The sequence below is a fragment of the Schistocerca serialis genome, chromosome 2, assembly GCF_023864345.2.
Source record: "Schistocerca serialis cubense isolate TAMUIC-IGC-003099 chromosome 2, iqSchSeri2.2, whole genome shotgun sequence".
Classification (NCBI taxonomy): domain Eukaryota; kingdom Metazoa; phylum Arthropoda; class Insecta; order Orthoptera; family Acrididae; genus Schistocerca; species Schistocerca serialis.
The window spans coordinates 961,703,532-961,722,026 of record NC_064639.1 but is presented as its reverse complement, the minus strand read 5'-3'; the positions used below and the strand labels follow the sequence as shown (position 1 = coordinate 961,722,026).

The 18,495-nt window shown below is 42.1% G+C and overlaps 1 protein-coding gene and 1 pseudogene across 1 annotated transcript in view; both read left to right on the top strand.

The window, feature by feature from the left end:
* The window catches only part of LOC126458349 (galactoside alpha-(1,2)-fucosyltransferase 2-like), a 312,099-nt gene that overhangs the window by 71,051 nt on the left and 222,553 nt on the right, over positions 1–18,495 (top strand). The window lies entirely within an intron of this gene.
* LOC126459623 (5S ribosomal RNA) lies at positions 805–923 on the top strand (annotated as a pseudogene).

The following is an 18,495-nucleotide window of genomic DNA, read 5'->3' as shown; positions in this document are numbered from 1 at the left end:
AAGCTCGGCAACCCCCTTGGTGCTATTCGAGAGAAGTGGGTTACGTGCCGGTACCCGATTTCACCTAGTCGTTTCTCTCAGCATCATATGACACAGACATAACACTAAACTCTAAACGCGATTACTGATACCACACACATATCCGCAAGTTAATGGGACAGTGAGAGCGGAGGACGAACACTTCTTCGGACAAGAGACTGAAACCAATTGTCAGATATCCCAGCCAACAGAGTCATGCGACATTCGCAATTTTAGCTACTCGCTTGCACGGAAATTTTCGTCTATGGTCAATGTCGGTGGCCTCCCTTCGCAGCTGGCATCATGCGGGGCTGCGCGGCCTCGGTAGAGTTGTTCTTACGTTTTCACTGCGTCTGGACGCGATACTGCATTTGGTTCGTATCCTGGCAGAATTTCACTGTGATCCTATGTGTTATTTTACACGTTTTGCTCACAGTAATCGTACTGTCCCGCGTACTTCAACTTTGGAGAGCTTTTCCAGTTACTGCGCCACATCACTCGCACACTGTGACACGCCTGCTTTCCTTACCGTGCAAGACATATGTGTACAGGGAATTCTGTTCTGTCAACGCGCCATTCTCGTTGCGCAATGGCCTTATCGTGGGACGATACGTTTCCATACTTTCTGAAGTCTCCTCCTATATTACTCATCTTTCCATGTAACATATGTACCCATATTTCTAAGATTCCGAAGACCATGTACAACTCTACATTTTCGGACTCTTTCCTACATGCACAAATCTTAACAAGGTGTCTTGATTTTTCTTAAGTTTTGTTTCTATTATGGCCAACGGCCGTGTCGCAGTGGCAACACCGGTTCCCGTCAGATCACCGAAGTTAAGCGCTGTCGGGCTGGGCTAGCACTTGGATGGGTGACCGTCAATGTCTGCCGAGTGTTGTTAGCAAGCGGCTCCACTCAGTCTTTGTGGGGTCAGTTGAGGAGCTGCTTGACTGAGAAGTAGCGACACCGGTCACGAAAAGTGACAACTGTCGGGAGAAGGGTGTGCTGATCACATGCCCTTCTGTATCTGCATCCGGTGACACCTTAGGGAGCCACCTGTTCGGAGAGTGTTTGTCTGTCTGTTTGTTTGTTTGTTTACATTATAAAATGTAATGCCCCTTTGCCGTCCCCCTTCCTCACCCCCTCCCTCATCTTGAAATCTGGAGTACAAAATTCTGACGTATTTCTAGACGTGATTGTTTTACTGAGTGTTAACTAAATCGTATGTTAACCCGCTCTGTGTCAACTTCAAAACTTAGTTTGGTTGTCACGCTGTCAGTGATAAATCATACCGATTCATTTGATGCTGTGGCTTTTTCGGCGATATCCTGCAGTCAATACTGATGCGAACCTTTGAATAAAAGTGTCGAATCTTCCCCCTGCGCTTCTCGACGCCCTTCCTTAATCATTTATTTAAGCCTTATTTGCAGCCAAGAGTTGAACGAAGCAAACTGGGCTTATTGAGAGCAAAGCCAAAAACATCGAATGAATTGGGAAGTAGTGTTATATATATATATATATATTGATCTAATGAAAAAGCTTTGAACCAAAACTACAGAGTACAATCTCTCTGTAAACAGCGGCCCGTGTCTAGTGCATTGCTCGTTAGTCTGGAACCAATACTAATAACGGACAACATACCTAGGAATGAGCCAAACAAAAAAACATTTCATAAGCGTTATAGCGTCACGGAGGTGCTCATTCAAAAATGACTTGTGTAACAGGGAGAGATGTACCGTCAAAGTCCCGACATCGTAAGCACCAGTGAGTACAATGCGTAACAAAAAGATAACTTTCGCAACCATTCATCAGATGTAGAGGGAGAAATTATTTTATACGAACATGAGTCTGTACATGGAAAACGTACAGGAAAAGAATTATCAGCACTGTATGAAACAATTTCTTATATGAAACGTTCAAAATTACACCGTTAGCAAGGATAAATGCATCAACCTGTCGTCGCATTGAATCCCTGATGCACTGATGTATCACTGGAGAATCGCGTGTTGTTTCGCAGCCTTTTGCAATCTCGTCATGAAGACTCTGCACCTTATTCGAGAGTTCCATTCACAAGAGCTTTGCAATTCCCACACAAGCAAAAGTCTGGTTCGCTTAACTCCGGAGAGTGTAGAGGCGACCTTTAACTATCCACCCATCACGAAATCTGTTATTTAGACGCCTACGAACATTAACACTGAAGTGAGGAGGAGCTTCATAGTGCGTGAAGCACGTGTTTCCTTGCACTCGTAAGGGTACATGTTCCAGCAGCACAGATAGCGTATTCTGTAAGCAAGCATGGTAAGTTCCTACGTTCGGCCTTGGTGAAAGAACACGAGGCCGCAACAAACAGTCACTCAGTGTCTTAACTGCATTTTTCTTGATGTCATGTCTGCACAATTTTGTGAGATTTCTCGACGGCGCATAATAAGGAATAGAAGCGGACCCAGGGTTGAGCCTTGTGGGACATCATTCGTAATATCTCATCACTAAATTTTTTTCTCCTTCCAACATTGTTTCAATTATACAGTATAACGTGTTGCATTCCGTTCGTTAGGTGTGACTGAACCCAGTTGTTTCCCGGGATTAAGGTGATTATGGAGAGAAGTAGAAAATGAGCTCTAATAGCGAACTATAGCGTTTGCTAACTTATGTACACCCTGTATATTACTTACTCCCAACTTTGTCGCTACCTCGGAGATTCTGTGTCCAATCGCTCGTGCGTCAAGTGTAACACCACGTTCAGACTCACTTAAATCTTGATAACCTGCCATTGTAACAGCAGTAACCTATCTAACAACTGCGCCAGACACTTGTTGTCTTATATAGGCGTTGCTGACCGCAGCGCCGTATTCTGCCTATTTACGTATCTCTGTATTTTAATATGCATGCCTGTCTATCCCAATTTCTTTGGTACGTCAGTGTAATTCCATGATATTGCTACTCACACTGATTGATTTTTCACTGTAGCTGAGGTCATGACGACTCGATGGTTTCAGGAAGGGACCAACACTCAAAGCCATGAAGGACCACAATGGCCTCACGCAACTAGCGGCCGAGAGGAAAGACGTGTTGTTCACTCAGGCGTACAGGGATCGTACAGTCACGTCATTTATCTTGATTCTGGAAACAGACTTGCTTGAAGCAAGAGAAGTATGTACACGGACAGCGCAACAGCGTCTAGAGTAGCACAGAGGGTCGGCACGGAGACAGTAGCTGGCCACATATGAGCAAAATTTTGACGAGCCAAGAATTTTTCCGTCGGATTGTGGAAAACTCGCAGGCCCCATCTGTGCGTTAGTAGACACTCGACCTGCAGGCCGTTAGCTGCAGTCCTCAAAACCGACAATCCCACCTCTTCAGTTGGGCACACACCAGTGGATTTCCGCGACGGGCCACGTTAAGAAAGTCCGTACGTTTTCCAGTGGTTTTCAGGTCATAGCAAATATTAGTTGCTACAGGCATAATGAAGGAATTGAGCAATGACCACACCGAGAAATTTATACCATTGCACCGCGAAATACGTTTGTGGGAACTGATACATGAATATTACACAGACAAGAATGTAAAAAAGATGGTGCACAAAGAGATGGTTGAAACATCTGTAGACGGTATTCCAAATGTGGGATAAACGGTAGTAAAACATAAGCTACAAAATTTGAAACCAAGTTTCAGAAAAGAGGTGAGAAAGGTGCAGGACCCTTGAAAGAAGCAGGAAAAAAACGGAGGCAGGGATGCATTGTACAAACTGACTCTGTTGTGAGTGCCAATAAAAGGTTGTTTGTGCTCTGTTCACTACTGTATTACTCATAATTGTGTTACGTACATTATTTCATTGGTATTACAAATTATTGTGTTTATCACACTGAACTTTCACGATTCTCAGAGAAACGCTCACGACTATGAATCAGGTCCTTACATCTGGAATCCTAGGTTGTGCGATCCTTGTTCCGAGAAACACGCCAGTGCACAGTGCACAAATAGCCAACTACTGTCACAATTTTCTCCCTACTGTCATCTATATTAGCTTCCTGTCACCGACACAATCGAATTTTAAAATTAAAAAAAATTTACGACAGTAAAATAATGCCGCAAAACGTCGCATTGTACAGTGCACTTTCGGCGAGGCACAGTCGCAACTACGGAATCGGTCGCTTGTCGCCCCTTGACCGTCGAGCATGCACAGCTGTTCTGTGTGTTGATAAATCACTAAAATCCGCCGATTTACGCTACACACGATAGAACCCGGCCTCCGGGCAGATCTGAGAGACTCGATACAATGGACTGGCCTGTGCGTTAGTGAAAAACATACTATGTAAATCGAAGGTCGAGGGGGGAGAGAAGACAGGAAAGGAACTAATGGTATCAGCTGCATCGGCACTTTACGCGAAATAGGTGGCGACGAGTGAAAATGTGTGCTGGAACCGAGATATCAACCCGGGATCTCCTGCTTACTATGCAGTTGCTTTAACCACTGCACCACCCGGACATGGTGTTTATCCCAGATGCGCGGACTATCTCGGCACGCTCCCCAGCCGGACTCATATTCCCAACTAGCACCACCCATCCGCAGCCCCACCCAAGTTCAACAAGCTCGTTAATTTTAGATTCCCGCTGGAGGTCTAACGTAAATGTAGATCGGCACTGAACGTTGTGGATCGCTCATCGAGGTGAATCAATTATATGAATGTGTGACGTCTGTTCATTCTGACATGTAAAACGATGGAGACTGAGATCGGCAAGCCACATGCGTGAAAAAATCCCTGGAAATGGCTCTCGGTTCTGACCCATCCCGCAAATCCGCTCATGTGTGGCCAGATAACTGCTGCAAATTCCGTTGACGTAGCAACAAAGAGAAGTGTGGCAACAGCAGTACGCCACACCAAATGGAATGGCACCAAATTGTCTTCTTAGACGAGTCCTAGTTCTGCCAAACAACATTGCTTGTTAAGGTTTCCCTGTGTGGACACTCTGAGGAAAGTGAATATTGTGAGATGGCTTTCGACATCGTCATATGGGACAAGCGCCTAGTGTGACAGTACAGATTAGCCTCTCTGGTTCATTCAGCCGATATTTTCGACACAAATCGTTACATTTATGACGTGGTAAAGCCCTGTGACCTATATTCGACGTCTCTGCGACGTTATCTTACAGCAAGATAACGCAAGACCTGTACTGCTCTGACCCATCCTGTTACAGGGAGTGCTCGAGTTTTGCCCTGGCGAGCACGTCCTTCACATCTCTGTCCTACTGGATACGTCTTATAACACTACCATTACTATTTTAATTTAGTATGCTTTAACAGAAAAGCCTGTCTCGATGTTGCCACGTACAACCCTCTCACTAAATTTTAGTTTAGTTTCCAAATAAAGTGTACTATGGGAGGATAGTCCTGTTAACAGGAAAAGCTAATCAATAGAGCTACCGTTTTTACAGGATTTGACCGTGTGTTGTGTCTAATGGGTAATGAAATCAGGCTCTTCAATTCTTTTCCTAACATCTTACCCACCAGTTAGAAATGCAGTATGAATAGTATTATATAGAAGCTAGGACAACTCAGTTCCAGCCGGCCGGAGTGGCCGTGCGGTTCTGGGCGCTACAGTCTGGAACCGAGCGACCGCTACGGTCGCAGGTTCGAATCCTGCCTCGGGCATGGATGTGTGTGTGACGTCCTTAGGTTAGTTAGGTTTAATTAGTTCTAAGTTCTAGGCGACTGATGACCACAGAAGTTGAGTCGCATAGTGCTCAGAGCCATTTGAACTCAGTTCCAAGTTGATTCAGTGGTTCAAAATATGTACTAACGGTCGCCAGCCTATCCAGGCAATGAAACAGTGAAGTATTGGAAAAGCAGTAGTATGAATTTTGCCTACTTTATTGCTACTGCTCAAGCTGCTTCTTCAGATAATTATTACTCCACGTAAATAATTTTGGCGCAGACGCTGGATTTTTTTCACTACTACACCCTTAAACATAAAGTTTTTAAAAGAGAAAAATCCCAGTAGGTAACTTCAAGGAAGCTAAAAAAATTTGGCCAGGGGGGGTCCTTTAGAAAAACGCTTTCCATTACGAAAAAAACTCGAATACTAAATTACTTGGATACTAAAGCAGACACATTTTATACTGAACATTTCACTTCAAGAAAACCTCTTTCTTACGGGAATGACTTTCAAAAGCTATTACTCTTTTAACTAATTCTGTATAGTCATTTAACAGATTTTAATAACTTGGCTTCATTCTGATTGAATTTTATGCAAGAAAACTTTTACTATGACACTTTGCAATAGTTAAGAAAACTTATAAAACGAGAATAATTTCACTTTTTTTCTCTGTGATGTTCTAAAGCATGGACGTGTTATTACTGTAACTAAAATTCTCATTACGCCTTTCAGTGTAACAACTTAGACAACATTTTACACAAAAACAATTTAAACGACGCCTCTTGATATTAACTTGACACTTCATAAGTCTGTAAAACAGGATACTCAGATTAATCGAACACCAGGAAGAAACCCTAGATGGGTGTATTATTAGGATGAATTAACAGGGTGAACCAGTTTCTTTAGAGTTCAAAAATTGCTATTCACTAAAAAAACACAGTTTAAATTAATGGTTCACGGTGTACAAAAGTAAAATACCAAAAAAGTCTTATCTGGTGGCTGTATAGCGTTGGGTGGGGCGAACAATTGTGACGGTTACACTACCCACAGTACGGCCTGCGAGTATCTTGCTGTATGGACTCAATTTCCATTCTTGGCATCGTTCTGTTTTACATACAGTAGCCCAACATCTCGCAGCTATGCCGTAAACCGTTTTCAGTCTTCATCCGAGACTTTTTGTGCAAATTTGCAGGCAAAGCTTCTCCTGCTCCACAAGGGTGTTGCCTCAAACACTGCTGCCTACAGACTGTGTGACTTACTTCCCACGCTTGCTCCAGGTAGCGTGCCAATTCGCCCTTGCCACCTTTTCCACTCCCCAGAGCCACTTCCGTTTCAAACAAAAGCACACTGGCTTTTTCGTAACACTTATTTCTTACATTGTTCCTAAGCGTGACCATTTCTTACAATTGTCCAGTGTACATCCAACATGAACAGTTGAAACACAAAAATATTTTTAAATACAAAATGTCATCAGAAAATTTGGCCGAAAATTGGGCCTAACCCCACAATAACCCTGAGTTCATGTTGGGCGGCGGTGGGGTGGGTGGACTGCTGTGGCCTGTTGCGGGGTTGTGAACCACTGAGGGCTACGGCGGAACGGAGCCTTTCCATCGTTTCTAGGTCCTCAATTCAATACACACATAACATACACGCACCTACCTTGACTGCAAAGGTAAATTACACACAGCCAGAGTGAAGATATTGCAAGAAAAAGACTGAGCTGGGTAGCGTTCCGGAAACTTTCGTGTTGAACAACATGACTGTCCCAAATAACATGAAGGCTAAATTCTACAATTACAGCTTACGGTCTGGAAACTACACCTCTGACTAAGGTATGTAAAATAAAGCACACACAACAAGCAGTGGAGCGACAGATACTAGGGATCAGCCTCGAGAATGGGATTCGATTAGAGGATACCACAAAGGTAATAGACGTCCTAGAGAGAATTGCAAGACTGAAGCAGCAATAGGTCGGACACGTATCTCGACAAGATTACAGAAGGAGTGTGCAAATAACTCTTCACTGTATACCATGGGAAAAAAAGAGATGCACTAGAAGGTCGCAAAAGAAATAGCTTGAGGACATGAAGCTGGTGGCTGGAACATGAAGAATCGAAGACATTGGAAACGTGTGCAATCTACCTATATCCGACAGTGGTTTGAGATAAGCTGAAGAAGAAAAAGAAGATAGTGTACAAGCACAACAAGTAACATTTCGTTATTACTCTCTACCTATATCCAACAGCGTTTTGAGATAAGCTGAAGGGGAAGGTACTGTATAAGCACAATAAGTAACATTTCGTTATTACTGTCCTTCCCGATGTTACCATTTTAATGGCCTACTTGTTGAAACGGGTTAGCAGCTGTTGAAACGGGTTAGCAGCTGTTACCGCTGTACGTGTGCGTGTCGCGGCTCCGTGCTCTGGTTACCAGCTACGAAGCGTGATCTGTGCTAACGACTCTCGGACGGCAGCTAAACATATGTTTGCAAATAACAGCTCTGTTCCCGTTCTCTGTGGCAGGACTCGGCAACGGCTGGAAAGGTAAGCAGAAACAGATACTATTTTTTAGGTAGGCTTCCTTTATTTTAGTGAAAATATCGTTTTCAGGGATTTCGCAAGGCACTATGTCTGCCAGTAACTACTTTTTCCCGTCAGGACTCGGCAACGGCTGGAAAGGTAAGCAGAAACAGATACTATTTTTTAGGTAGGCTTCCTTTATTTTAGTGAAAATATCGTTTTCAGGGATTTCGCAAGGCACTATGTCTGCCAGTAACTACTTTTTCCCGTCAGTATCCGGCATAAATTCAATGCAGACTTCTGCTCACACATTTTGAGGCCACTTGTCTTCGGGTGAATGTGACTAGGCTTGACATCAAAGAACTTAATATGCCTTTTACTATATTATCACCAGTTCTGTCACCCGTTCCCGTTACACATGGAGGGGTGAAATTCGTCGTCCCGTGGATGTCGATGTCATAAGGTACATCAGTAGCCAAATTCTATGGTAACAGAATGGAGGAATCGCAATGAAGTGTCCCGTGTGCACTAGGGAATATGTCATTTACTATAGGGATTGCAGAATGGGGCTCGATGTTAAAATGGACCATTTTCAGACCACGAACCCTAAGGTCCAACATTCGGGAGATCTCCGTTCGGCCATCCAGAATTAGGTTTTCCAAGATTTCCCTAAATCGCTTGAGAGGCACCCATATGCCTTGCTCATACTGTGGCATCAAGCAGTCAGGCCTGCAAGATGAGGGGTCTGCCAAGCGAGTGGATTCATTCTTATTTGTCGAGTAACATGAACTTTAGTACTCACAATTAAGTTACAAATTATTCTCCTGTATGAATATTACGCAACGGAAACACACATCTGACTATTAGTAATTTACATAACTCTGACTGTTCACTACGCACTGGCAATACCACATTTTCGTTCTTATTCAACGGCTTTGATCAACACGTGGCCATCGCACTGCTTACGAATGGCGCACACATTTTAATTTCTGGGTATCATGGCAACACACTATTCGAAGGAAAAGGCCACCAATCTTTTTATTTTCACTATCTAATTTATTCCGATAAATTATATAACCTAAACACACAATTTCTATAGCCTACAACAATAACACATAAGAAATTCCGCCCAGTGGGCATGGCTTTACATTGGTGATTCTCTATCTTATGGTCTCGTAATTATTTAATGCTACAGTGCACTTTCTGGATAGAATGGTGGATCTTTTTTTTTTTTTTAATATCTCACACTTCGACTCTCACAACCATCATCACGAAACTTTCCTCCAGACCGAGCGGTACAAAAGGAACATGCATAACCCACTACCTCTGAAACTATCTTGCTACTCTCCCATGCAAACCACACATACTTAAATTACATGACATACACCACACTGCAACATGGAATACAACATAAGGAATAGTCACAACATCATAATCACATCACTTTCAGCTTTCCCACTTCAATTAGTATTCATCCCAGTTCCACACGACACTGCCCCACTTCGAAACTTTTCTTTCCTACTACGAACTCTGGACGATATATGCACGTCTTCCTGTGCAATGCAAGCCAAGTGGCGTTGCTGGATAGACGGCTGACTCACCTTGCTTCTCTCTCAGAGTATTATAGTTTGAATCAAGCGTCACACGGAAACATAACACGCAAAGTAATATTAAGAACATATTCATCACACACGCGAGTCCTCAACTGATACCATGGACGAGTACTTCTCTTTATCCTTTGTCTCATACACAGATTGAGACTCACACCGTACTCACCACGTGGAAGTACTCGTCTCTAATTTCAAGTCCTGCACACGCCATTTCTTAATTATTTCCAACTTATAGTACACACGCTAGTAATTCAGCTTAACTTAAGCACTCGGAAGTATTTCAACTTATTGCTACACGTGGTTTCATTGTGACTGTTGGTCACTTCCGACGATTACTACGATCCCATTAATATTACCTGCCTGACATTTAATTCTCCCCACAAAAGTTCCTGAAATAGAGAAATTATTATTCTAAACCACTCTTAAGTATTTCACATGCATACCATGTCTCCACTCTTTTGTCCTTACGGAGCACGCATAAGACAGGTCTTACCAACACTAGATCCAGCGGCAGAGAACTGAAACATGGCCATTCTTCAGGTCCTCTCGCACCTCTGCCGAAGTGGGGGAGCACCTTGCTACCGTATTGGTCAGCCACATTTCAGGCGCTCAAAGCTCAGGTAAATTTCATCTCTTTGGTCCCACCAAAGGTGACCCAAGTATCGTCTCAAAGATGATCATATATTCACATTCACTATCTGCGGTTAGCAGACGACCATACATTCATTCATTTCACAGATCTCACCAAACTGGATGTAGGGATTTATTTTGTGGGAGTGCACATGTGATCAATTAAATAAATAAATTGTCATTCTTTCCGACACTGGTATCCGGCTTCGCTGTATTAATTGAAATTGAGTTATTATTAGAAAAAAAATGTTGTTCTGACAAGAATAACGAAGAATGTTGTACCTATTTTCAATATCGGGCGGTACTGTACCCTTTCACGCTAAATGCAAATGCCCTCATGGTTCCTCTGAAAGGGCATGGCCGACTTCTTTTCACATCCTCCCTGATCTCAGTGTGTGCTCCGTCTCGTAATTACCTCGTTGTTGGTGGGACGTTAAGCACTAAACTTCCTTCCTTCCATTGGTCCGACGTTCCTGTGGTGATTCTGGGAATTTGTCATCCTTTCTTCCATCTATGAATATAACAAAAATGCGAATGGAATTGTGGTGCAGAGTACACGTGAAACCATGAGAAAACGTGATTTTGCACCGGTATATACTGATAAAATTCTCTCGGGCTTCCAGCCGCATCAAGTGGTTTGAAATTCACGAGCTTTCGATCGAGTACTCTTCGACGATTTTCAAGTAGTGACCACCGTGTGGTTGCTGCTGCCATCCTTACGTGGCAGCGCTGCCGCCTTTGACGTCACTGGCGTACATTCTGGCGAGGTATAAGGTAATGTTCGGTTGCATGACCTCCGCGCCCTATTCAACCTTCCTATGGTCGTTTCGACCTCCCAATGATCGGGACCCAAACTGTACTCAACTGCACACCATCGCCTTTAATGAAAATGTTTTCAGATAATTTTATCCCTATCACTTCTTTTATGATTCTATCCCAGAATCCATCTGTCTGTTTGATAATGGATGTTTCGTCGACGATAATTTGGTGTCCATTTTCCAGAGAGCATGCTATTACTGCCTCTGATTTCTCGCGAAAGCATGGGCGATAACACCTTTCATATTCTGCATGCAGATGTTCAATAGTGTGCACAGTCTGTTCAACATAAATACGTCCACATTCACACCGTATCCTGCACATTCCTAGCTTTCTGAGGTCTACGTCATCTTCCACAGGTCACTTGATTGTCGAATTTTTGTTGGAAGCCTGACGATTGTATCGACTATATACCCGCTTAGGAGACGGCTTATCTTAATTATTACTGAGTCACATGTGGCGTTCGCTGAGTTATTCGGTGGTTTGGTATTTAACTAATTTGTAAATGAAAATGATAATCTTATTTTTTACATTGAGTAATTACTAAATAATTTTTCTACCGGCTAAAGATTTGGTCAAGTTGCTAAAGAACTCCAAGTTAACGTTGTGTTAAAGTGTTGTCTGTAAGTTGTGTGTCACTAAATCACAGTTGGTACAACAGATTCTATACAACTATTGATTATGATGGAAACAGTTATCATCAGCAAAATGACCATTAAAACCACCGAATATCAGCCGCGCACAACACTGACGTATGTTACCTGAAACAATATTCTTCGCAAATCGTGCGTAATTAATTTCGGCTCCATACATCAGCTAGAAAAAATTTGTTATATGGATCGTTCCATGAGCACTGTTTTTAAAAAACCAATCTGATTCGAATTATTTTCATTAAAATGAGTTCGGGACCACCGGTGCACATTTATTTTTACACATTTTTATTACCTTCGGCATTTATGTCTGCAGAGTTTGTAACCTCCCCATCACTTATCGACCTTAATGACAGTGAAAAATTAAACCGCGTGTACCTAATAGAAATTTGGGAAAAGCAAATCGTCACCGAAGTTAATCTGTCGGTAAAGAGGGAGGAAAGGGTTACATCTAAATGAAAGGAAAAATGCAAATGAAACTGGTGGAAATTAATTTTGAAAAGGGTTAAAGTTAATCAAGAAAGCAAATGTGCGGCCGTTACGTCAACAATTAACTAGCGGTAATTAGATATTTGAGATTTGGGGGAAATTACGGTCGCCAGTCCTAAGGACAATTACTATAGTAACTGAAAAAGAAAGGTTATTACACATATAATTAGCACTAGAAGCGTGGCAACTGAAGGTTGACACGTGTAGTGTGAAAACTGAAAGTTTGTCAGAAGTAATAAGTTTCGCTACACTCTGACTTAATTTAGCAAAAGAATTAATAAAACCGGAAAATCGAAAGCTTTCTTTCTGAAGCACATCGAAATTCAGTAAAATAAGGTTAGTCTTGGACTACCTCAACAATCATTTCAAAAGCTACTTGAATCTATGCAATTTAGAAATAAGAGATTTAACTTTGAACTTGAATTAAATGATTCTGACCAATTAACAATAGTAAAATTTAGTACGTACCAAGCTGAGCTGCAGTCACAGGTAACTAAAATACGTAACAAAACTCGCACTCTTAATTTGTGCTTCTGCAATCTGAATATTGTAGCCAGCTATGAATATCTTAACTGAACTTTGAAATTAAAGCAGTGAAATCGAATGATGCTGGCGTTTGAATTTCAACGACACTCGGGCTCATTTCGGAAAAGGAAGGAACCCTGCTTGGGAATGCAATTGGGACAATGAGCAACAAAGGTTCATGCTAAGTTGCTGCAATTTTGTGATGCAACAATTTTAAAAGTTTGAAAAGCTGAGGTCTGCCATACAGTTCTGAAACTTTACGTGCCTTTAGTCTTCCTTGTTGGTTGATTGAAGGTTTGAAGTCGTCGATCGAGGAGGTGGCGACAGTCACTCATTGTCGGCCGTCGCTGTTGCAGAAGCTGGGTGTTGGCGCGCCTTCTTCTGGACACGGTCTCCAGCCGAAACGGGCTCTTGATGTGTGCCAGCTAACGCTTCCCGTCCGCGACACCATGTCAGAGTCTAACATAGCAAGTCGAGCGCAATTACATGCTGCCAAACCCCGAAAGCGCGGCAACTCGCGGGAGCGTCACACAACACACCTGCTCCACTGCACTACTCCAGCCAGACTCCCCCTCTGCCCGCGCTCCACGCGGCAGAGTTAACACTACAAAAGATCCTAAACACTTTCGTTCTCCACACGACCTATCGATGTATTCGTTCGATAGCATAGTTTTCCCTAGGCCAGACATAGTGTTTAAATACAAATAATATTCACAAAACAAACTAATTATACATCGACATAAATGCATATATATACAAATAGTAAAACAATTACAATATACAAAGACACAGAAATGTTATATCTTCAGGTAAAAAAATAAGGAAAAAAATTTGCAGTGCAATAGATGGAAATAGGAGGATATGCATTTCCGGCGTTACAAGTTGCGTAATTTGAATTTGCCGCTGAGATAATTCTTAATATGGCGGCAGACAATTGATAGAGACTTTGTATTGTTAGAGCAAACAGGATAAGTATTTGTAATGCTTATTAAACTTTACTTTCATATTGTGCACTATTTAGACTTCATCAGTCAACATTTGATTTTTTTCCAAGGAAAACATAGACAAAAAACGCGATACAAATCGCTATCATCAATGGTTGTGGTCCTTGCAGTGGAAAGAAGTAATTAACACAGATAACGCTTACTGAGAGAGGAATTAAAGTTACAAATAATTATTCACTCGTATTTATAATAATAATGAACTCTATTCTCAGGTAATAATTTACAAATAATTACAATTTCTTAACAGACCTCAGTTTGATATGCGTCTTGCGTCCTGAACCTACAAAAGCCAACCAACAAAAGGTAAAAACAAAGGAAGACAAACGCAGGACATGAAAGGAATTTACAATTATCATTGTCTTTGTATGATACACATTGATATGTCCAATTACATCATAAAATATTATATAAATAATTAATATTTATCATCGTTTTCACTGTTTTTTCATATGTCGAATAGATAATGTTTATAACTGTTAGAGGCATAATTTCCTCTCGTCGCACTGTAGCTACAATTTATCTCGTGGATGTTACACACAGAACGGCAAAGACGCAAGTCCTTAGGCATCTTTGGTGAAATAGTTTGAGAAATTTTATGATTGTCGTAGCCGTTTTCTCTTAAAACTTTCCGAAAGACCTGTGCGATCCGATCAAAAAGAAAATTTCTGAAAACATTCTCAATAAAGACAGCTGTCGGCACTTAAGCACAGCTTGGGACAGGGTCATCGCAAGAATGTACGTTTCTACACTTGTTAACTCGTAACTAGGTGTGTAGGTACAAACGAGAATTTCTACTTCTACTGGAATCCTCTATTATGGAGTCTTACTGTTTTTAGTCCTACAATGATCGGAAGTCCATAGGCCTACTTATAATTTGTTACGGCTGTACTGCGGTACAACAAAATTAAGATCATGCCAAAATGATTATCAATTGCATAAGGAACCTCTTCTTATATAGAATGAGGACTGTTAAGCAGAAGAGGCTAAATGCTATAAACAATCCCTTATACCGTTAACACTTCTGGCCACTGAAAATTGCTACACGAAGAAGAAATGCAGATGTTAAATGGGTATTCATTGGACAGATATATTATACTAGAACTGACATGTGATCACATTATCACGCAATTTGGTTGCATAGATCCTGAGAAATCAGTACCCAGAACAACCATTTCTGGCCATAATAACGGCCTTGATACGCCTGGGCATTGAGTCAAACAGAGCTTGGATGGCGTGTACAGGTACAACTGCCCGTGCAGCTTCAACACGATACCACAGTTCATCAAGAGTAGTGACTGGCGTATTGTGACAAGCCAGTTGCTCGGCCACCATTGACCAGACGTTTTCAGTTGGTGAGTGATCTGGAGAATGTGCTGGCCAGGACAGCAGTCGAACATTTTCTGTATCCAGAAAGGCCCGTACAGGACCTGCAACATACCGTCGTGCATTATCCTGCAGAAATGTAGGGTTTCGCAGGGATCGAATGAAGGGTAGAGCTACAGGTCGTAACACATCTGAAATGTAACGTCCACTGTTCAAAGTGCCGTCAATGAGAACAGAGACGTGTAACCAATGGCACCCCATACCATCACGCCGGGCGATACGCCAATGTGGCGATGACGAATACACGCTTCTAATGTGCGTTCACCGCGATGTCGCCAAATACGGACGCGACCATCATGATGCTGTAAACAGAACCTAGATTCATCCGACAAAATGACTTTTTGCCATTCGTGCACCCAGGTTCGTCGTTGAGTATACCATCGCAGGCGCTCCTGTCTGTGATGCAGCGTCAAGGGTAACCGCAGCCGTGGTCTCCGAGCTGATAGTCCATGCTGCTGCAAACGTCGTCGAACTGTTCTTGCAGATGGTTGTTATCTTGCAAACGTCCCCATTTGTTGACTCGGGGATCGAGACGTGGCTGCACGATCCGTTACAGCCATACGGATAAGATGCCTGTCATATCGACTGCTATTGATACGAGGCCGTTGGGATCCAACACGGCGTTCCGTATTACCCTCCTGAACCGACCGATTCTATATTCTGCTAACAGTCATTGGATTTCGACAAACACGAGCAGCAATGTCGCGATACGATAAACCGCAATCGCGTTGGGCTACAATCCGACATTTATCAAAGTAGGAAATGTGATGGTACGCATTGCTCCTCCTTACACGAGGCATCACAACGTTTCACCAGGCAACGCCGGTCAACTACTGTTTGTGTATGAGAAATCGGTTGGAAACTTTCCTCATGTCAGCACGTTGTAGGTGTCGCCACCGGTGTCAGCCTTGTGTGAGTGCTCTGAAAAGTTAATCATTAACATATCACAGTATCTTCTTCCTGTCGGTTAAATTACACGTCTGTAGCACGTCATCTTCGTGGTGTAGCAATTTTAATGGCCAGTAGTGTATATCGAGTACTGATCTTAAATTAAATTTTGTTGTAGTACTGTTAATCAGTAAGACTTCACAATAGCAGATCCCAGTAGAAGATGCAATTCTGGTTAGTACGTACACGCCCAGCTACGAGTTAACAGGTTTAGAAACGGATTTTGTCTGCTGCGCTGAGCTAGAGAGCGAGTTGAGGACTACCTTCGTGACGCACGCGCCGCGGCCTGGCCTTCTCGTGGGCCTCGACTAGGCTCTTGTGATGTCACAAGTGGTAGCAGCAACCACACGACAGTCTCTCCTTGACAATGCCGTGAAGTACTCCGTTGGAAGCTTATAGATTTTAAACCACTTGACCCAGCTGGAAGCCAGAGAGAAATTTATCATAGGTGGCCTTATAACTGGCTTTTAAGTCAGTTCAAAGGTCTGGGGAGAAAAAGCCACAAAGTTTGCAGTATGGCCATGACTACTGAAGCAGTATGATGTTCAAAAGCTCTTGAGGTTGAAGAGAGCTTTATCTTTATTATCTTTGACAAAATTAGTGCGCAAAATATCACTGTAAATCGTATGTAAGCTTAACCTCATCGAAACGTGAAGGCATAAATTTTCCACATGCACCGTGGCAAAAAAGCCGTATGTTTACACAATACGAAATCTATCTAATGCCAGGGGCCTTGTAACTCAGTCTCCCAAACCAGTATTCTGACGATGAGAACATGGCAAATGCTATCAAATGGTTTTCCAGAAACTTCGTTCAGTGGGGTTAAACAGGTGTCTCCGATTAACCATAGATACGCTACTGTTTCTGAAAAAGCTACTGTCAAAGTTTTTGACGTATTTTCGACGTTCTTCATGTGCCTATTAGCGAGCGATATTATCAGACGAAATGGTGGCATAGTGTTTAGCCTCGTTGGTTCTTAATTCTGCGGCCCGTGTTCGAAAACCGATTATTACTTTTATTTTTGTTTTTCATTTATATACCCATGTCTGCAGAAGATGAATTCACAAATGTTTTCTAATGTATACTGATATAACGTTGTCCTTATTTGTCTACCAATTGTATGTCAGATGAATGAATTTAAATGAAATGAGAAAATTATTTGGAATCGTTTACGGTGAAATTCCTGTAGTGTATCTTGATTCATAGTCAATTGCAGACGCCAGTTTTCGGTAAAGTGATCCGTTATGCTTAGTTTGCCGCTAAATTATTGCCAACGCGTGAAATCTTCAGCAATGTTAACCACGTTTCTTTCCTGAGTGAGATACATACAAAGAAATGTCACTGTGGCAAACCTGTCTTCGCTCGATGCTCGTTGTGTTCGGAATATCTATGTTTCGAATGTTTCTACGATTGTTATCGTCCCAGGGAATACACCGGATGTTCACGAAGAACAAACACGAGAATAAAATGTAAGAATTTATATGAGAATGAAATATCAGAATATGAGAAACTAAAAAGATTTTAACCCCTGGCAATACCATAGACATGCATATTACAATAAATATAAAACACCTATTGTAAAATCCAGTTGTCATTTTGAAGTTAATATAACTCCCTTGTAACTCATGATTTGATAAGAAACACTCGTGTAAACAGCCTTCTACGGACATGGGTACTTAAATGAAAAGAAAAATAAATAAATTAATAAAATTAATAAAAACATTAATCTGATTTCGAACACGGTGCGCAAAATTAAGAAGGTACGACAGTAACCACTGAGCCACCATTTTGAGTGAGAATATCACGTGGTAAAACGCACATCAAGTAGCACAAAACTACCTCACAAACTTTCATGGTTGTTTTTTTCAGAAATGGTAGAATACCTACGGAGATGCCGAGTCCCATCGCTCGTGCGCCGACTGTAACACCACGTTCAAACTCAATTAAATCTTGATAACCTGCCATTACAGCGACAGTAACCGATCTAACAACTGAACAACTGTGCCAGACACTTGCTGTCTCATATAGGCGTTGCCGACCGCAGCGCCGTATTCTGCCTGTTTACATATCTATGTATTTGAATACGCGTGTCTATACCAGTTTCTTTGGCGCTTCAGTGTAACTACACTGAAGTCACGGAGATTTACGATTTTCGTTTCGCCAACCAGCCGTGCAAATTGAGAAGTTATTTGGCTTTATTTTATTTTCGCTACCGGTTCCTCCAATTCAATGTGCCATCTTCAGGGGC